Raw genomic sequence first — 22,119 nt, 5'->3', positions numbered from 1 at the left:
GGATGTGGGTCCCCTATAAATAGTGCAGGATGTAGGACTGAACTTGCCATTTCCTGCAGTGGAAAGAACTTTTCTTTCTCAATGCACCACTGAGAACAGTTCAGCCCACTAATTTAATTAGAAGGGAATTTACAGGCAATTTTAGGTCTAAGATGAAATCCTGGCCCCACTGAAGTCAATGGGAATTTTGCCACTAATTGCACAAGGATTTTACTCCATGTCTTGGTGCAGAGATGCAGGGAAAGGGAAAAATGGGAGAGAAAATTAGTGAAGCCTTTGTTGGCCTTTATGAGAATTTAGCTTGGTAAATTCTGAGTGAGCAGGTGTGAGGGCAGCTCTTAACAGGGAGAAATTTCTCCACTGAAAAGCTGATCAGGTGTTGGGACAGGCTGCTCAGAAGGGTGGTGGAGTCATTATCCCTGGAAGTTCAAAAACATGGATGTAGCACTTGGGGACAGGGTTTAGGGGTGAACACAGCAGTGCTGGGTGAGGGGTTGGATTTGATGATCTTAGAGGTCTTTTCCAACCCTAATGATTGCATGCATGGGGTTTTACCCACACTTCTGAGGGCCAGCCTGGCAGAAACGTGACTGATGTTAATTAGCGAGACAGCTGATTGAGTGTGCCTTGAAAAATAAAAAGGTTTTAATAAGGAAGGAAGATAATACAAAAAAAAAAACCAAAACAAAACCAAAAAAAAATAACCAAAGCTGAGTGCAGACCAGACACAAGTCAAGTTTCTTCGTTCTCTCTCTTTAGTACCTAACAGCCTAGGTGGGCTTTTTGGTCCTTGGCCCAATGAGAGTAACAACAGACTTTGAGTTACATTCTTGGGGTCCAATCCACACTTCTGTGCTGGCTCTGAGCCAATTACAATGAGAAACTGTCCTGGGTTGTAGTGTAGGATGTACACAAGTATTTATTCTATCACCATCTTCATGAGCTGTTGGAACCAGGTGGGGCAGTGTTTTCCCAGGCCCCCTTCCTTTGGGCTCTTCTGCTCATGGCCCATCAATGCCTTGCCCATGACTCACAGGAAACTCCCTCCAGGAGTTATCTCTGTTTAATGGGCCATCAAGGACCCACTTCACAGCTCATCATCTCATTGGGAGATGCTCCGCCCAGGAGGAGGAGCCAAGCATTCCCACCTGGATATAATCTGGGATTTGGGACAGTACAAGCAGCCCTTACCCACTGGATTCCCAGAGGAGCAGAGCTACCAGACCTTTCTACAGGATCACTGCTTCAGGAAGAGCACCTCATCTGGACTGCTTCCACCACCCTGCTCAGGCTGTATTCTGACTCTGTCAGTGGTCTTTTGTATTATTGCATTTATTTTATTTTACCTTTTTTCCTTTCTTCTTATTAAATTGTATTTCTGACTTGGAGCCTCTCACTGGCTTTGCTTTCAAACCAGGACAGAAACCCACAGAACTTTCCAGCTAACTCCCTAAAATGTCAAAAACTAAACTGAGACTCTTTCCTCTTTGAAAGCACCTGCTGAAGGTGTAGGAATTGCATCACCCCACCATGTCTCTGTGATTCTGAAGTGTCCCTAAGCCCTCTGCCTGCCCCTCACCATCCCTCCCAAGACACAGGAATGTCAGAAACTAGAACAGCCTTTGTTAATATTTAAGTTCAGAGAAAAAGCCCCCAAACCCTGGTTGTAGCTCTAGTGATCAAAGCCTCAGTGTGTGATAATTTCAGAGGGGCACAGAAGGTCCCACCCTGCCATTGCTGTCTCTAAGGAGACAAGAAACGAGACTGTCTTTGCAAACTCTCCTCCTGCCACGCAGCCGAAATAAAGATTTTAATTTTACTTCCCTGCAGGAAAGCTCTGATTTAAATAAATTATAGGTGTGCACTAAAAGAAAGAACACCCCCCTCCCCTTCTGCACTTACAGAAAATTTGCTTAAATAACAAATCTGCATAAAACTGGGAGATGCTGTCGTGCCTGATAGATGATCATGGGACAGCCCAATTGCATTACCAGGAAGGCAGTAAACATTCTTGCCCCCCTTTTTAAAATAAATTACGCCCTGTTAATACATGTTTTGCTTCCATAATAATGCCAAAAATGAAATTACTGGTCCTGCATCAAAACACATCAAAGCTAAATGTGCTCGTTTTCTCTCGCAGCTGCTGGATGCTCCCAGCTCTTCAAAGACCATTTCCTGGGACTTCTTGAGAGCCTCTTCACAGTGAGTCACCAACAATAACTTGCTTCCCTGGAGATGTCTGCTGGAAAGCAGAATTTTGGGGAAGCTGCTGAGCTGAGGGGAGTTTTCACAGCTTCCTCACAGACCTACTGCTGTTATTCCCCCCAAGCTCTGAAGTAAAGATGCACCACAAAGGCCATGAGAGGATGGGGCCAGCAGAGCCTCTCTGTGGCCTCTGTAACCTCAGGATTAGCAGAAATCATGGAAAATAAAGTAACTGAGGAGTCATGACTTTTAAAGATGTATTAACCAGTCAAATTCCCTGAGTTTTTCCTGTGTGCAACCCAACTCCAGGGTGAAGGGGAGCCTGGTGTGTGGATGTCCTGCAGTGGGAAAACCCAAAGGAAGCTGTTCATGTACCTGCTCTATCTGGTGACCAAAGAGTCCTCTGAGGCTATAAAGACCAAAAATCCATTTCACAACTGTTTTAGGGCAATTGAATAACAATTCTACAGGCCCAAAAGTTGAGCCTCTGGGATGTTTGAATACTGATGCTGATTATCAAAGAGTGGCCAGAAAAACTGTGTGCAGCCACAGACAACAGGTCACTTCTTTAGGCTTTGTTCCTTTGAGTGGGGCAGCTCCAAACTACAAGCCAGATGTAAAACACAGGACAATAAAAATATATGTGAAAAGGAACAAGAACTTCTGTGGAGGAGGCACAGGGTTGGAAAACTGGAGTTGGAAGCTCTATGGTCACCCTGGTCCTTTTTTTTTCCAGAAGGAGGACATGAAAACAAAAAGTGAGTTCCATCAACTGAAATCATCTCAGGAAAACTGGGAAGGATTTGAAGACTTTGTAAGAAAATTGCAGCCACTGCCAGGCCACAATGTCACTGGGGTTTGTTATCTGCAATATTGGATCACAAATCTAAGATGTCAAAGACCTACAGAAGAGCAGTCCTAGGCAACAAAAAAATAATCAATCCTTGGACAAAAAAGCAATCTGGATCATATTTCTATGATACAATAAGAGTCTTGGATGCTAAGCAGTAGAATAAATGAAATAAATCAATAAAAATGAGAGCTCAGGTCATTCTCTTCTGGCCCACTTCAAATTTGCATTATGAGCAGAGGGAGTGGGGGTGAGAGAGAAGAAAGGATAATTACACAGCCCTTTCCCAGTTCTCTGAGCTGCTCCACTCAAGTGACAAAACAGAATGACCTGTGGAATTCAACCAGAAGCCATTTGGGTGACAGAGCTGTGTTGTCTTGTGGCACCTCCTGATTACTGTGGTCCCAGGGACACATTAATTGTGATGGTCACCAGCAGGGGACTTCTTTCAGACATTTGCCATTGAACATTGCTATAGCATTTCCCAGTTAATAGGAAATAGGATTACAAGATGGTTCTTTCCCCATGAAACATTGACTTCTTCCCAAATACACTGGTGACAAACTGAGCATGATGCCAGCCCAGAGCAGAGGGAAGGAGAAAAGAGGTCATTGCATGAGAGGCAATTTCAGGTGGACAGACCCTGTTATTTGGGGTTTTTAGCTGCCGCTATGGGTTAATTCTTGAAAAACACCATGGTTGTATGTGTTGGCATTTTAGGATCCAATGGGATGATTTACCGGTCTAATTAATGAATATGTAATCAATATGATGAGCTGGGAAATTAAGACTCATAGGCTAAGGGTCATATTTCAGATTCAGTGGATGATGCAGTCAGGTGTGGGCCTGATATTTCTGGGTCTGAGAGATTTTAGCCTACTAACAGCTGCTAACTTTTCCCAAGGAAAAATTTCTCAGGAAAGTTTCTTCCCAAAACAATCTTGGCAAACAACTCTTCTTTCTCAAAACAATCTTTCTCCAGGTGGTGTTTTGCTGTTTCTCTGGTTTAACCCATGGGATCAGAGAGGTGTCGTTCCTATTCACCAACCATGTTCAGTATGTATGGGAACACCTTATAAAATGTAGTAAGAATTAGACAATAAGGCCTTTTTTCTGTACTCTTTGCCTTCTGAAATATTTGGAGTCTTTCTTTCATGTCCTACAGCAACAGTCAGGGGCTCAGATTTGCCACGTGGAGGAGGTGAGGCAGTTTGGAGCTGCAGATACTGGCAGTGGGAAAATTCTGGATCTTTCTCCATAGGGTGATTCTCGATCATGAAAAAATAAGTTTAATGGGAGGATAACACAAGGTCAAGGGCTGTGGGTAGGGGAAAGAAACCCCTTCTGTTATTTCTGATTCAGTATATCCCAGCATTAAAAAAAAAAAAAAAAAAATTAATTCCCCAGGGAAGCAGTGGCTGGATTGTAACATCACCTCAGAGGGGACACAGCTCTGTTCAGGTCTCCCACTTCATGAAGAGCACACGGGGATAGTGGCAGCTCATTTCCTTCCCCCTGAACTCTCCTGGCTGCATTTTATTGCTGTTCCTCCACCTGAAGCATTTGGAAATGCATGAGTGGCTCAGGAAGCTCCATCCCCAGACCAGGTGAACCCATTTCACTCCATCATCAGGAAGCAATAAGGATGGTTCTCTCCATGCATAGGAACAGATTTCTTTTACCAGAAAGGCATCACCCCCTCTAGAGAGAGATGCCTTCATTAGCTGGCTCTGCTCAGCTTGACACATTTCTAACAGCCCAGACAAAGCCAGAAGAACAAGGAGCTTCCAGCTACAGGGTCTCAGCTGGTGTTTGACACTCAAAGCATGTAAGTAATAATCAAGCTGTGCTAATTTCCAGCAGCCAAAGAGCTGACCTTAACAAGGCATTTTTTAGGACTATTTCCTATTTCTCATATGGACAGGACTCTTTGCCTGATGGCCAGGAACTGCAATTAGGTCTTTTTTTACTCAGAAGTAGTGAGAATTTGGACTGGTGATGAAATCTTGGTTACCGACTGTGCGAAGCCTCTGCAGAGCTTCCAAGACTGTTTGCAAAAATCCCACCAGGCATCAATAAAAGTTCAGGGCAACATCTCCCACACAACTTCAGGAGTAGTTCACAGCCTTCCTACAGTGCTGCAGCTCTCTCAACAGGACTGGGGAGAGTTTTATCACAATTGGAAGGACTGATGACCTTGGAGGTCTTTGCCAACATTAATGAGCCTATGATTCTATCTTACAATTCTAGATATTTAACCCTGAACTAGTAACAGGAGTTAAATTAGCAATTTAAGCACAAAGCAGAGCCCTCCTTCCTCTAGGGTAGCTCTTACCCTGGCTCACCTCATGGCACAAATCCCAAACCTGGGGAATAAAGAGCAATGAGCTGAGCAGTTTAAAACCCACTGGGTATTAGAGGCTGGTTTCCCACAGCAGAGCCGTGTCTGGGGAAATCTAATTTACTCCTGTGGAGCAATGGGTCTGAAGAAAGGGCAAGTTTACTTTAGATTTTGAGAAGAAATTCTTCCCTGTCAGGGTGGTCAGACCCTGGCACAGGGTGCCCGGAGAAGCTGTGGCTGCCCCAGGATTCCTAGAAGTGTCCAAGGCCAGGTTGGATGGGGTTTGGAACAACCTGGGATAGTGGAAGGTGTCCCTGCATGTGCCAGGGGGTGGAACTAAATGATCCTTAAAGTGTTTTCAAACCCAAATCGTTCTGGGATTCTACAATTCTAAGTAAATCACTTTGGAAATTAAGTCATGAATTCTGCAAGTGAAAAGGGACAACCCTGGTATCCCAGCATCCAACACCTGACGATATCCATTAGAGCTGAGCTGGGCTGTGGGGCCAGCCTGGGAGAACTGCAGCAAGTAACAAAATTGATCCTTTTTCTGCCTTTCAGCTCTGATAAATCACTTTAACATTGACTCTTGCTTAACCAGACATGATTAAGAAGGTGTGAATGTCACCTTTGAGGAATGAGGGGAATTGCTGAGAGTGTTTAAATTGAAAGAGTCAGCCCAGAAATGAGTCTGAGTGCACATTTAGATGTGCTAATCACACCATCCTCAGTGCCTGGCTGTGACGTTTCATTCTGAATTAGTTTTGTGTTTCAGATGAACAACAGGATCCTTTACTCAATTACAGCAGCACTCCTGATGAGTTTGTTGACATATTTGCTAATTTTCCCATGGCAGTGTGTTTTGGAGGGTGCACATACATTATTAATGAACTGAAATTGCCTGGTGTTCCCTCAGTTGTCTTTTACCCAGGTGTTGATCCCACTCAGAATCAGACTCTACTCCTGAATGGAATTTCCCCTTTGTTTTGCCACTGATTTTGTTCTATTAAATGATCCTGGCATGTTAAAAACACATAAATAAATAAATAGATAAATAAACCCCCCAACCTCCTCTCTAATTTTCACTCTCCAGACTAGAATTGCCATGGGAAAGATCTTTCTAAGAGTTTTGATCATGCTCTACGTACAAGTTAGGCTGATTTCAAGCAGAAATGGCTGATAAAGTGCATTGAATTGCAGGAGGCAAGAGTTTCACTCCTCCTTCTGCCACGGCCCCCTGGAAAACCCTGGTCAAGTCACTTAAAAGATATTTATCTACCCTAAGTTTAGACTTTGGCCTAAACAAGTTTCCCAGGCAATGGAAAGAGGCAGCTTTCTCCAAGGAGAGGTTCAGTTGATGCTAAAATGGGAGGGAGAAGGATTAATCACCCACTGGAAGAGTCTCTGTGCCTCTAACTAACACTCACAACAAATAAAAGAAACAAGGCAAACAAGCTGGGTAAGGTGGAACAGGTGGCTGAGCTGCCACCTCTCTCTTCACTTCCAGAGAATTACAGATGAGTCACACAGTTGTGAGTGAAAACCAGATTTGGTCAAGTTTTAACCATGAAATATCCTCATTCTGGGCTTTGGTTTGATCTGACTGATAATTTAAGACAGACAGACCCAAAAACAAACCTGGAAAAAACTCTCCAGTGTAAACTCTCTCCCAAACATCTTTGTTCCCAGCCAGATCCAGTTACAGGCTCTGAAAATAAATCCCACTGTTAGGGGATGCAGAAAGGAAAATTTGGCCGCAGGAGCTCTGCAAGAGCATATAAAGAAAAAAGATGAGATGGGAGGGAAAAGACCTTTTCAGAAAGGATTTAACAGGAAGATGTGGGAATGTGCAGCCCTATTCAGCTCCCAGTTTAGCACCTATTGTAATCTCAGGTGCTGTGGGTGTTGCAGTGTGGATTTTGGGTTTTCTAAAGTTCTGTATGATTTTTTATTATTGAGTTTCTGTAAAAGTTCATCCACCCCCACCCCCCTTTCCTTAATCCCTGTTGTTATCCCCCTCTATAGGCCTTCCTCTCTCCATTGTACCCCCTCAATGGCCTCTCCCAGTGTATTGTACCTTCTATTGTATCTTATCTATGAACACTCCCTGACAGAGCCAGGTGGCTCAGCCAAGGCTTCAGGTATCCTCCCACCCCTCTTGTCCCAAAATGACCATGTCAGTGCCCCCTGTACCTAAATCACTCCCCCTCATTTCCATCACTAACATCCCTGTTCATAAAGGCAAGTAAGAGCCCAAATTGGGACTCACACTCACGAATAAACACCTTCCTAATTACCACCCAGTGTGAGTCTGCTCCTTCTTCCAAGCAAAGTCACGTCTCTGTCTGAAATCTGGACCCAAAGGAATGATATGGTTTATATGGTATCTGAAGAGCAGAGCTGGCCGAGAAACAAGCTTGGAAGGACCATAGTGGGTGGATCCTGCCCAGCCTCAGGAGCCTCTGCTGCTTCTCCTAAATCCTGTCACCTCCCTGGGAGCCACCTACAGGTCCATGTGTGGGGCAGTGCCACCAGATACCTCTACTCAGGGAAATGAGTCCAGCCCTGGAGAGCCCTGGAGCTCGTGGAATTCGGCTCCTTGAGTTAAATGGGGATTATTTAAGGACTGCCTGAGCATTCTGGGATGCCCAGATTTCAACCAACTTTCAGCAAGTTGCAGGAGTCTGTGGGAACATGGGAAGTATTTTAAGCAGGAGGAGGAATTCTCAGTGCCAAAGGCAGAGGGAAGCATCTGGGCCCCAGAGCAGATTGTGAATTTTCACTCCGAGCTGAATCGAGGCTGAGAGTTGTGCAAATCTCACAACATTTTGGTCCAAAGTGGTGGAAATAGGCATTGTAAAACTGTCTCTAACTGGCACACTGATAAATTGTTAAATCTTTCCCTGAGCTCAAACACATGCAAGTGCAGTCCAGGTGGAATAGACCAAATTAGGTCAGAGCCTCTCGAATTCTCTGCATCTCTCTGGCACATTTAAGACACCAATCAGACTAAGCCCAGATAAGCCTATCAGAGCTAACAGAACTTGGCTAGACTTCAGCATTCATCATACTCTCCACAGAGTGACTAATAAAATCAGATTATTCCATTATGGCATTCAAATACATTCATATCCACCAGGTAAATAGAGATTTTGTATGTAGGGCTTGTTGCAACATTCTGATTTTCATTCACATTATCATTAAAGAGTATGAATGAGGTCGCTGAAAATTAGAGTTTTTCATCCTAAGGAAAACACTTTAAAATTCCATTTCAGGCTGCACTGGTGCCAGCTATTTCCCTCTGACAAAACTCAATGTTATTGTTTGGATTTTGCTATTAGCGAGCAGGAAATGTCCGTGTCAGGGAAAAGCTGTTAATTTATTTTTGCAGGGCTTCATCCAAGAGCTACATTTCTGCTGGGTACCAGATTCCACTGAATCGACATGTTTAACTTAAACTGATATTGTCTCAGGTTTAAAACACACAAAATCGTGAGTAACAAGGCACCTTCAGCAGAGTGAGCATCACCTCTCGACATCAGCCCATTACTGTGGGCTTGCAAACAGGCTGGGTGCATTTCAATTGGGGATTTAAACTGCACCAGGAATTCTCTTTGCTGTCACTTTGCCTTGAATCCACATTTGGAGACGGCAGCAAACATTTCCACCTGAGACAGGTGAAATTCAGTTCTGATTTTTCTACTTGGAACCAAAGCCAAATGTGCACACCCTGGTGATACAGGTTAACACGTGGCCAGAGTCTTATAAACCACCTGTAAATGTATCAATCTCTGAGGGTCCAGCCCTTGCAGATTGGTTTGAAATAATATTGGTGAGACTGCTCTTCAGAGGTGTTTTGTAAAGTAAAAGGTTTAATAACAAATGTTACAGAAAACAAAAGAAAAGCCTCACCCAAGTGTCTGAGAAAACCTCCAGCACCCTGCTAGGAACACTCCAAAAAGCCTCTTAATTCCTTTGTGCTCCTTCCTAAATATTGAATGTTCTAGGAGGGACAACCTGCCCTGCTGTCAATGAAATTAATAACAGACTTTAAGTTACACTCATCAGAGCCCAATCCATGCCCTTGTGCTGACACTGAGCCAATTACAATGAGAAAAAAACAGAACTTTTAAGTTAAACTTCCTAAAATGTCTAAAGGTAAAGTGAAACTCCCTATTTGTTAGCACCTGCTGGGGGTGTGGGGTGCATTACCACACCATGGCACTGGGTAGGGCAGCCCACCTGCAGTGTGGGCTCATGGCACCTCCTTTAGGACAAGCCTGGGGGTCTCCCTTATAAAAACCTTATTTGAGGGAGAGTTGAACATCTCTGGAAAGGCCATGGAAGATGACAGGGTGCAGACATTTCCTGTGCCAGTGCCAGAATCCCTTGGAGAAACAACCAGTGCCACACAAAATAGACAAAATGGCTCTTAACAGAGTGATGGTCTTTGTTGGAGTATGAATCCCCTTGGGCCAAACCCATACAGACCCAGGAGTGCCCAGAAATGTGAGGATTGAATTAGAATCTTCAGAAAAACTAAGATACATAAATCCACACACATGAAGCAGAAATGCAAGTTTAGTTTTAAATAAATAGAGGATTTTTAAGTGCCTCAGCAAATAAGAGGCTGAGTTAGTTAATAAGAAAAGGACCTAAGATCTGGTTTGATGTGTAGTGGCATTGCCTTTTGCAAAGTTAGTTAAACTCTAGTCATAACAAAAATCATGCAGCCTTGCTGAAAATCCCTAGCTAGAAGAGATAGAGCTGTATGTGTAGAATTTGTGTGAGGATTTACAAAAATTGTCGCACACCGATCTCAGCTTAGGTTAGGTCCAACACTGTTGTAAGAAATTATTGTTTAAGCCTGATTGGCTAAAATTAGAATAAAATGTACTACTTTGAGAACACACACATACAGGACTCATGGAAACACTGATGCTGCTGTTGTTGCTACTGATAAGATACTCAAAGGACACAAACTACTGTGGCCTCTACTGCTGCTGTGGCTGCTGCTTCTGCTTGAGACTTAAAAACTTCATGTTAGAAGGCTTCTGTGTGCTGATGTGGACTCTGATAACTTTGCCTTTGTGGGTCTGATTTAACAATGCAATAAAGGACTTCTTTTACAACTACTCATTGCCATAGTCTTCAATGAAGACACCCCAAAAACTTGACAGGTCATTGTCACAGACTGGGTTCCAGGAGCTGCCTGCCCATCACCCCCTTCCTCTTGTCCAGCTGGATGAAAGTTTTTGGATCCATGGACACAACAAGATGTGGAGATTGCCTTGACCTGCTCTGCTTTGGTTTGGGACAGCCCTGAAGCCCCTGGGAGCTCTGCCAGCACAGGAGTGGCCGTGACAAGGCTTCTGGAACAAACACAACAGGATCCCAAAAGGATTTAGAATTTAGTGGTTTGTATCAGCATCCAGGGTCGGTTCATAATTCCAAGAGAAACAGATTTTGATTTCTTTCCCTTCTTTCCCACTCTAAACACATTTGTGTTCCTAAACCAGGTGATATTCTAGGCAGGAAGAAGGGGAGTCAGCTTCTCTCATATTGGCAAATATACCCCAACTCCAATATTAACAACAGCAATTTCAGTTTTTATACCTCCTTCCAGTTCTATCCAAGCTCCATCAGTATATATTTATCGAGTGATTTCCTCACTGCAAGCACTTTGAGGTGGAACTTACCCACATTTGTAACATATTTGGAGTTTTTACCAGAATCACCACAAGCCATTTTGTTCCAGCTCTTTGATCTTGTGCAGGGTTTCACATCTATAAAATTTGATTGCAATAAATTGACTGGAAGATGCATGTGCAAAGCACAGAACTTCAGAGAGGTCATAAAGTGAGAAAGGACCCATATGGCATCTTTTTATGCCTCTACAGAGCACAGATTTCAGGGATAATGGGTGCTGGATTAAATTATCTCTTGGTCAAATCAGTGGAATAATAATAAGAAAAACCAGCAAACAGGATCAAGTCACCATTTGTCCCTTTGGGTGTTAATTCCAGAAAGCCACAGTGGGAGGATCAGAGTGTTTGGATCCTTTAATCCCTCAAGACAACACCTTTAATTTAAAGTGCAAAGCCCTTCCTTTTCTGGCATACAACACACAATTCTATTGTACTTACCCAGATGGGAAATTCACTTGCCATCAGCTCTCTCAAAACAGCCTGTCTTTGTCCTCCCAAGTGTGTCCTGCAGGAAAATAACATTTGTACTCATGGATTTATCAGCATGAACCACAGCTGAATTTCTTTTGGAGTTCTCTTTTCTTGTCAGGTTACACCAGCATTGTAAATCTCTTGTGAAAATGAAGAGTGCTGTTAAAAAGGAGTATTTCTTGCTTACCATTGCTCCAGCTCGAGTTTTGTTTTCTTATTCCTTCCTGGCCCAAAGGTGTGTTACCCTGAGGCTCCTTAATATCTGTCACGTAATTACTGCTGCTGGAATAACAGGAAACCAACTCAACAACGCAAAAGGAAGAGAATCTGGGAGAGAAACAGCTTTTAGAGCACAAACAAAACACTGCCCAGCCCCATCACAGCTGCATCTAGGGGCAAACTTGTGCTGGTGTTAGTTTCAGCCAGGTCTGGACAGAAGAAATTAGACACAATGGTATCTCATTTGGACTTGGTTATTTATTTCTTATCTAAAGTACAGTCTCATGAGATGTGAGCTCTGTCTTACAAGCATGAAAATGGCTACTTCTAACTCATTTCAAGGACCTTTAAACAATAAGCAACACCAATTAAAATACAACACTTTTTTAAATTTATTTTTTATTTATAACCCCATTAAAGATCACTCAGTGTCAGCATTGAGGGCCTTCACTAATCAATTAGTAAAGATCACCCAAACCTGAGAGGAAGGAGGAAGAAGTGAAGAAGAAGGACTCAGGAATGCCCAAATCCCTCCATATTGTCCCTTATACAAATATTACTATATTCTATATCCTAAAACCCCAAACCCTAAGTATTTGACCCTGTGACATCACACACTTCTATACCACTACACACACACACTCCCAGTGCTGTCACTCAGATTTGGAAGCTGTTCCCAGGTCAAAGGCAGTGCCCTCCTGAGGCTCAGCCCCTGTCAGAGCACAAACTGGATATTTTCAGCATCCAGGGTTCCAACACAAACCCAGCATTGGGGCAGGTGAGCATTAAACAGCACTGGGAGGGGTGTTACAGGGCACTGCTCAGCTCCCTGACACAGCCAGTGCTTTCCCAGAGTTCTGGCACACAGCAGCCAGGAAAGGGCAGAGCATCAATCTCTGTGTGCAGTGAGAGCTCAGGGAATTTAGTACTGAGAGGAGCAAAAATCAATCCAAGGATCGAAGGCAGTTCAGCTCCCTGTTGTTCAGATCTCTTAAGTTTTCACTTGGATGAGCACAGAGCTGCCTTATCCTCATCCTCCTTTATCCCCATAATGGGGATGCCATGCAAATGGACACTTGTGTGAGAGCTGGGCCAGAGGCACCCAGTGAGTTCAGACTCGAATTCAGCAGCGGTTGACCTGCCAAAAGGGATGTGTCGAACTGCTAAAAGGCATCCCTGACCCTCAAGTGGTCCTTATGCAGCCCTCTGCAATCCCTTGAGGAGGTTTACTTCAGGATTAAAAGGCTTGTAGATTGGAGAGAGGTGTTTGATCCATTTCCTCTCTAGCTCCACTTCACTCCTGAAGATCTTTCAGTGCTGATCAGGTTGCCCTAACTCATGTTTGAGCTCGGGTTGTGGTGGATGTAATGGAATTGATCTCACTGCAACCTGCAGCCCTGCTCAGCTCACCCTGAAGCAGATCTTTGAATCTGATCAGCTGAACTGCCAAACCGTGGCAGGGGGCTTGGAGCTGTGTGATCTTTAAGGTTCTTCCTGACCCAAAACATTCCACGGTGCTCTGATTCTCTGACATCCTTCCCTGAATTATTATGGGCTGTGGGGCTTGTGCTGAATCCAGAGATACTGTGGGATGGGAAAGGGCTCTGCTGCAGCCTTGAGGATGCTGAGATCCCAGTGCAGCACTCCTGGAAGGGGCAGGGACAGAACAAAGCCCCCAGGGGCTGCTGCCTTTGCTGTTGTGGACTCAAGCACAGCCCTTTTCTGCCTGCAATCCCCAACACTGCCTGGAGACAAGGAGAGAGGACTGTGAGCGAGAGGACAAGGCTGCTGTCTTTGTCTCAGAGCTGAACTCCCATCTCGGAGGGAGAACAGACAGGGCCTGGAAATGAATTGTTTAAAAACACAGCACAAAACCAATTAAAGGGAACAGTCCCAGCTGATGAGTCCTTGAAGTACCTCAGCTGAGAGTACTCTGGCAGCTTCAAGTGCCCTGAATTGCAGCAGCCAGTGGCAATGGCTGGTGAAGCAGCAGGGAACAGCCACAGATGAGATGCTGGATGTGGCTGATATTGCCCCATCAGTGACCCCCTGTAGCATCTTGATGCCTTTGCTTTAGCAAACCAGGATGCTCGAGGTTTGATGGGGCCCTAATCAAGCCCAGGTTTCACTGGAGTTTCCTTGAGTCTCTTCCTGGGCTTTTTGACCGAATGGAATGTGAGGCTTTACCACAGCTGTGGATTTGTTGATGCTCAGTGCAACCAGAAATGTTGGATCTGTGTACACCAGGTGAGAATTAAGCCCAATCCTTCCTGAAAATATCATAATTCCCACATTAGACACAGACCCACACGTTGGCCTGCCACAACCACTCCAGCTGACAACAACCCAGTGGATTTAACACGCCAGACTCAGAATTAACTCCCAAACCTCACAGAGATTTTTGTGTGAGACCCCGTGAGGCTTCACTCCATCTCGGTGTGCCCTCTATCTCGACAGAGGAAATGCCACATCTGGTGCCTTGAACCATCTGGAAACAGTTTTCAGCTCTCTGTTCTGCCCAGAATATCATTTCCTTGAACTGTTAAACACATGTTACTGTAGTGGTTTCATAAATAATATTATGAAATAGTTCAAACTTCATTTAAAACTTTGGATTCCAAAGTTAAAAGCAGGAAGTCTGGACTGTGTAAGTTATTGTTACACTCACCTGTTTTGGTGTTGCCACTTTCTTCGATTTTTACCACAAAAAAAAATAAAATTAGTAGGATTTCCTTTAGAGATAGTTTTCCAAACTGTAATGTTCATAAAGACTCATGAACTTTCTGTTGAGCCCCAGTTCCTGGCAAACCTGTTGAACAGCCCAGGTGTGCTTCAAATTGGAAGCAGCTTTCTCAATAAAGGTCATGAATACCTTGGTAATACCTTTATAACCATCCCAGCTTTAGAAAGATTTCTGGGGAAAATTAAGTGCCTAAAGGCTAAACTGTATCCTGTCTCAGAGCTCCCACGTTAAGGTCATATTTAGAGGGTATAAATTAGCTGTGTCTGTTAGTAGCTCTCTGACCTTAAACCTTCAGTGTAAAATCCTGTAGTTTTTGGCTTAAAGCAAATTAGAAAAACACAAAGCAGGTAGTTAAGTGGATAAAATGACAGAGCAGCAGCGGCACACAGATGTTGTTATGTTCCTGCAAAGACTGTCCTTTGCACCCTCCAAGCTGTCTTTTCTTCTCATCCCCCAAAATATGCATTATATTTAACATTAAAATGAGAGCTTGCAGCGCCGGGTATCTTTGCCCATCTGTTTCTCCTCTGAAGTGCTCAGTATTTTAGGAAACTAATAAAAATAACAGAGTGGTAAGAGCCAAGTTTTTGCCGAAGGGACTGGTTGTTTTGGAGCTGTGCTGGGAGAACTGGCCCCTTCCCAACGAGGTGCACATAAAAGTCCACCCTGGGCTGGGTTATGACAATACCCCAGCCTTGCCTGGGAGCCTATAGAGGCAATAAAGCTGCTGGCTCAGCCTGCAGGGAGCTTGGGGCCAAAGCTGTGTGCAGTGTGCTCCTCCTGAACGCTGCTCTTTGAAGTCTTTGCAGATGATGATGATGTGTCTCTAAAACTGCCTTTGGGACTGATCCACTGAAATCACTCAGAGCTTTTTCCATTTCCTCTTTGTTTAAGCTGTAAACACAGGGCCCAGTGTCTCCTTGGGGGATGGAGGGAAGGATTTGGCCTTTTCTGAGCTGTTACTGACCTCTTACCTCCACACTTGAAGGTGCCTGTGACAGAGGGTTCAGCTGCTGACTGAGGCTGTTTTTGCTCCAGGCTGAAAACTTGGATGTTCCCAGTTGTGGTTCTTCTCTCTGGCTTCTCCCTGAACTTCTGATCCTGGCTCTGCTGCTTCCCTCCCCTCTCCACTCACCTTCTCTCCACCCAAAGCTGTGGTATCACCTCACTGACTCCTTCCCAACCCTGGCACACTTGTCCTCTAAGCACCAAGAGGAGGAGAGCATCCTCCTCTTGGTGGATGAGGAGGATGAGAGATGAGGAGGGGAGGGATGAGGAAGATGGAGGTGATGACAGGATGGCATGAACTGGCTCCCTGGATGCCTGTGGGGAGCAACAGGCACCATCAAGGATGTCCTGCTCACTGTCCTCTTGCAATCCTCTCCAAACCCATGTTTAAGACCTTGACCCTCAGCCCTGTCTGGAATTTCCTCCCGAGGGAAGGAGGAGGGGCAGGCACTGATCTCTTCTTCCTGGTGACAGTGACAGGACCCAAGGGAATGTCCTGAAGTTGAGTCAGGGGAGTTTTGGGTTGGAGATCAGGAAAAGGTTCTTCCCCCAGAAGGTGTTGGGCACTGAACAGACTCCCCAGGGAATGGGCACAGCCCCAAGGCTGCCAGAGCTCCAAAAGCATTTGAACAACGCTCCCAGGGATGCACAGGGGAGGATTATTGGAGTGTCCTGGGCAGGGCCAGGAGCTGGACTCGACCTTCTGGCTCCCTTCCGGCTCAGGAGACTCCACAATTCTACGCCATCTCCAGCCCAAAGGAGCACAGTCTTTATACTCCACGACCTGGAGCAGGTTATGTTTGGTAGGTGGAGTTGCTCCCAGTGGCCCTTCAGGGGAGCAGAGGTGCACTTGAATGGATGCTTCAAATACCTGATTAACCTGCAGGAATGTAGGACTCAAACCTCAGCACAAAGAGCCTCATCCAAAGGTCACTGAAAAGTCTGACCTGAACCACAGCTGGGGGAGTTTTGCCAAAAGCCAGAGTCGTGCAGCAAATAAAGATCACTTATGCTGATTCCTGCCATTCCCACCTTGCTGCTTCCATTAACACTCTTTCCTCCCCTCCTTTCCCCACTGCTTCCTCTCCTCTTTCAGCATAAAAAACGAGCCTGCCAGACAATGCATTCACAAGTTAACACAGTGCAACAGACTGCGACTACATTAAGAGCAGCTCACAGGCAGGTTTTACATCCAGGCTCTGGGGAACGAGCAGTGAAATAGGAGGATGGAGCTTGGCACTGCTGTGAAGCTGAGCAGCCTCAGCTATAAAAAGAAGCCTTTTACACAGATATATAAAATGAAATAGCATCTGAAAGCCTCTCTGCTATTGGAGAGAGGGTTAAACAGCAGCACATGAGCACCAAGCTGGTAGGAGAGCACCTGGGTTGGACATATGCAGAAGGAAGATGTCCAAAGGTCAGGTCAGCCTCAAAGCAGCCCTGCAGAGGGTGCACCCAGGCTCAATGAGGGTTTATCTGGGCAGGAGAGGTCCCAGGTCTGGTTTGCTCCTCGTGGGCAGGTGCTTCACCCATGGCTTTCCTCCTCTGTGGGTTTGGAAGCTGATTCAGGATGAAATGTGATCATATAACCATTTACTGCTCTCCTCTAAGCGATTTAATGAGCTGTGGTAACTCTTTGTACAAACCACAGCTCCAGCAGAGGTGACATTGCCCAAAACCACTCACATTGTTTCAGGATCCTGGGCCAGGACTTCAAGCAAGGCTTGAAGTGCAGAGGCTGTGGAAGTGTGAGCAGCAGACAGGGCTTGTCACCCATCACCCATCACCCATCACCCATCATCCGTCACTTCCGAGCATCTGTCAGTTCCCTGCTGCCCTGGGTCACAGCCCAGCAGCTCCTGGGAGCAGCATTTCTAACTCAGAGTGTCTGGAGTTTGTGTGGAGATTTCAGGAGTTCAGTCCCTCAGCTCCTCAGCTGCAATGAGATTTTTTTCTTCTCAAAAAACAGGGGCCTTGATGCCTTGAGTTTCTCTCTGCCATCCAACAGTGGATCCTGATATTTTTGTGTTAAGTTTAAATAACCTCTTAAACACTTTGCTCTTTCTTTTGGAACTTGCAGTTCTGGGTTGCAATCAGGTCACCTCTCAATCATCTTTCTGACAAACTGAAGAGCCTGAGCTCATTAAATCACTTACCAAAAGTGCTTTCCCCGGCCCTCTAATAATCTTATGTATTGATTCTCCTCCCTGATTAGTTTATCCATATGGTGACATCAATAGATCCCATGTGGGTCTGACCAGTGCTCCCACTTGAAGGTTTTTTTTTTTACCCAACTGCTCCTTTCCCCAAAGACATAAAAGATGGATCAGACACCTCCCTCCAAACCACACAAACAACTCTCAGTCTGTGCCTGCCAGGGCACACTGAACTGTTCAGATTTATACCCACAAGATTGTCTTCAGAGTCATTGTTTTCAAAACACTCTGTGTTCTCCAAGAACTACCTGCATTCTTCGAGGCAGCAGATTGCATTTGTCTGCAATAAAAAGACCATTTGCACAAGCCTCACTGACAAGCAGTCAGAATTGCCCTCTCCAAATGTCTTGTCTTCATTATTATTTATAGGTGCTTCATCATTTTGACACCCACAAATTTTATCGGCTGTGATTGCATATTTACTTTGGGATCATTAATGACACTGTTGATAGTGCTGGGCTCAGAGCCAATCTTGTAAAATGCCAGTAAAGCATCTCAAAAAGTCATTACATTAGCTACAGGAATGCTGTGGCCCTTGTTCTTAATCATTTCAAAGTGTTTCTATGGATAAGAATATCTATTCACATGATCTATTGCTCATTATTGCCCAAAATATTGCTCAATATTAATTAAAAGCATTTGAAAGATGCTTTGGAGTATTTATGCACAAATCTTTCCAATTTCCCTTGATCAAGTGTCCGACAGACCCATGTTCAATAAAGCCATGCTGGCACACGGGGTAATTGCATTGTGCCTTCACTAATCAAATCATGTATCAGCTTTTCCCTAATTCTGCCCAGGGCTGGAAATCCAATAAACTGGCATGTAGTTAACTGGATTATTTGATACTTAAACTTCTAAAATTAGGTCCTTGCTGAGTTCTCAAAAACTGCTGCGACACATGCTATTGAATCCCAAAAAAATGTAACATTTCCAATTGTTTAGGCTTAATCCACTCTCAGAGATGCTCTGACACAGGGGCTCTGTCAGACTGAGCTGCAGAGATTGAATAAAAGCTGCTCCCAGGTCCTCAGCCACTTAAACACCTTAACACAAACCTAACTTTGTTTATCTACCTATATAATTCTATAATCTGCTCATCACCATAGCAACCCAAAACACGATACCCTCAGCACACCACAAATAACTACATTTGGAAGGAATCTTTCCTCCAGAAATGTCCCTGCTTAGCTTTTGCATTAATCTCCGTGGCCACTCACTTCACACCAACGCTGCAAGCTCAAGGAAGCACAAATGTGTGAACTCACAGCCACAGAAGAGATTTCAAGAAATATCTGACACTTACCACTTGAATTTATGGATGAGTTAGCCCGCTTCTCTCACTGTGAACAGTTTTGTCTCACAGCTTTAGGGAGCTCTGCTCACAGCCCAGGATTTGCACACTCCCTCTCAAGAGAGCAGAAACACATCTTGGGAAATTAAAAGTGTTTTGTGACCTTCTTTCTTGGTTGGTTTTTTGTTGATTTTTTTTTTGCGAGTTTATGTCTTTTTAAAATTTTTATTCTTTTTAAACAGAAAAAATTCACTCTGTAGAGAAAGTCCAGAGCTAGAGACAGTACAAAAGAAGAGTTATACTACTATAATTGAATTTCACTCTCCTTAAATCCAGCTCTATTGGGACTTTACTATTTCATGGCCATCATGGCCATCATGGCCAAGATTGTCACAGAATGGTTTGGGTTGAAAGGGACCTGAAAGATCATCCAGTTCCAAACCCCTTCCATGGTTCCCTATCCCAGGTTACTCCAAGCCCCCATGTCCAACCTGTCCTTGGACATTTCCAGGGATCCAGGGGCAGTCACAGCTTCTCTGGACACCCTGTGCCAGGGCCCCAGCATCCTCTGGGTAAAGAAATTCTTCTTCCTAAAATCCAACCTAAATCTCTCCTCTTTTAGTTTCAAACTGTTCCCTCTCATTCTATCATTACCTGCCTCTGTAAAAAGCTGCTCTTCTGCCTTTTTTATGAGCCCTTTTTATGTACTGGAAGGCCACAATAACCTCTCCCAGGAGCTTCTCCAGGATGAACAGCCCCAACTCTCCCAGCCTGTCCCCAGAGCAGAGGTGCTGCATCTCTCAGACCATCACAAGGACTGAGCATCTCCAGAAGCCACTATGCCCCAAAAACCCAGATAAAAAGCAAGAGTGGATAGAAGTCAAGGCTTAAGAAAAAGGAAAGAGGGGGAAAACAAATCTTTGGAATATATTGTTTCTAAACTTCTTGATTCAAACTGCAGCTTTTAATATGGCCTTGGAGCCTTAAGTTTTTGGCTTCCATGTATTTCAGACTCTGCTACCCAAGAGTGCAGTTCTGAGCCTCACAGTCAGTGTCACTCGGCTCTCTGCACACAGAAGAAACACAAAGCAAACCCTTTTCCTGCTGCACACCAAGGACAACTGGCACAAGTTTTCAGGCCCAAAACCACAAACAACAGTGGACTGAAGAGAGAAAATCAAAGGATGGGACTTCATCATCTGAAATTGTAATTAGACAATTCAACCCCAATATGCAAATGGACCAAAACTTATCAAAGTGTGAGACCTTGTGACCGTTTGTCCATTTTGTGTCCATTTTGTGACCATTTTGGGTCCACCTTGGGTGTAGCCCTGGTCAGGCTCTTGTCCTACCCAAGGTGTGTTCTGAAAGGCCTTTTAATAAATATCTACTTTGTTCTCTTAGCTTTGTCCAGTTTCTGTTCCAGGTCAGCCTTCAGAAGGCATCAGCCTCTGGCTAATTAGAGAGGCAAAGTGCAAAAACCAGAAGAAAACCTTTCAGTGACTCTAAAGGGAGGCAAACAGCACACACATCACTGGAGTCACAACCAGGATGAGAACCCAGAAAGGTTCATTTAGGCCTACACTCCTCTCTCTCAAACATTAGGAAATGCTTTTGATCCTACATAAAGAGGCAGAACTGAAATCCATCCTCTCATTTCTCCCCAGTCTAGACACAGCTGACACACCCACATCCACCAGGAGAAGACAAATCCTCAGCTAAGCCAAAACACTGTACCAGGAGTTCTCACTCAAGGTATTCCATGGTAGAATTTCCATTCCTGTCATCTGTAAAATCTGGATTAAGAGCCTCACACACTGTGGGGCAAAGCTGTGAGGATTAGGGAAGCTCTGAGCCATGCCCTGCAGACACCATGCCCTTGCCCCAGAGCTCACTGTACATCGCCTTTGATCCTGCTTTCAGGACCTCTCCAGCAAGCAGTTATATAAATAAATGTCAGGCTGCATGGCTGCATAATCATATAGAGCAGGAAGAAGGCACAAAAGCCCTCAGTAAAAGGAACAGACCCTTTAAATAATTTGTATTAGCTGGAGTGTAGTGAAATATTAAACTGAAAGAAATGGCCTCTAGAAGTTGTAATCTTGCCCTTGGTGTCAGTCCCTGTGGGTAAGGACATGCTGTACCCTGGTCTGAATTTTGATTTCTGGGCAAGCTGCTGGTTCTTCAACCCAGCCCAGGCCAGTGACCTCCTCTCAAAAGTGGTAGGAAACAGCAGGTCTTGGAAAAGTGCAGATTTTTCAGCAGTTCAGAAATCCAGATTAACAGCTGGCTTTAAGCTTGGTTCCTGGAATCACAGAATGGTTTGGGGTGGGATGACCTTAATGATCATCTCATTCCAACTTCCCAAACTGAACATGTGACCCCAACATTGGTTTGTGAGTTTTGAACCACTGTAAACATGGATTAGAGTTCTGAACACTAAAACTATGGCCAAAATGAGACACCCAACACCATCTGCCATCATTTGGTGAGGAAAGATACTCCAGGTCCTTATTCCTGAGCTTGGAAAGAGGATTCCACATCTGCCATTTCTTCCAGCACATGTTTCCCTCAACAATATCTATAATCCCTCATTGTTACAGAAGTTCTACACTACAAAGAGAAATAATAGGGAAATAAGAGAAGTTTAGGCAATAAAGGATTAAAAAGAGAGCTGTAAAAGAATGCAGGCATATTTCAAGAAGAATTCCAGATGAAATACACACAGAAAACAGAGGGATAAGATGAGGGCAGGAGGTCAGGGTTGCTGTGGGGAGGGGACCAGCTGAAGCCCTGGCACAAGGCTGACTGCTGACACGTGCCAGCATTAACAACCACTTTGTAGAACAAACACCAAAGGGCATCTCCTGGGTTTCTGACTTGCTCATTCCCATCAGCAGGGCACTTTTGCTGTCAGTGTTTCTGTCCATAATGGCCAAACCCTCCTGCTCAATTAGTTCCAGGTGGCACCACTGTAGGAATGCACCCCACACCCAAACACATATTTCCACATAAGGAAAAGGGATCTCAGTTTTACCCCTGACTTTTAAGGAGAAGCACCAGA

At 44.6% G+C, this 22,119-nt stretch overlaps 1 long non-coding RNA gene across 1 annotated transcript in view; it reads left to right on the top strand.

The window, feature by feature from the left end:
* The window catches only part of LOC310907600, a 544,908-nt gene extending 524,811 nt beyond the window's left edge, over nt 1–20,097 (top strand). The window contains exon 3 of the long non-coding RNA XR_014589662.1: nt 20,044–20,097. This is a non-coding gene — a long non-coding RNA (uncharacterized lncRNA). The remainder of the gene's footprint in view (nt 1–20,043) is intronic.
* The last annotated feature ends 2,022 nt before the right edge of the window (nt 20,098–22,119 follow it).

Source organism: Zosterops lateralis (assembly GCF_965231275.1).
Source record: "Zosterops lateralis genome assembly, chromosome: 1".
Classification (NCBI taxonomy): domain Eukaryota; kingdom Metazoa; phylum Chordata; class Aves; order Passeriformes; family Zosteropidae; genus Zosterops; species Zosterops lateralis.
Note: the sequence above shows the minus strand (reverse complement) of the source record. Positions and strands in the feature narration are given on the sequence as shown.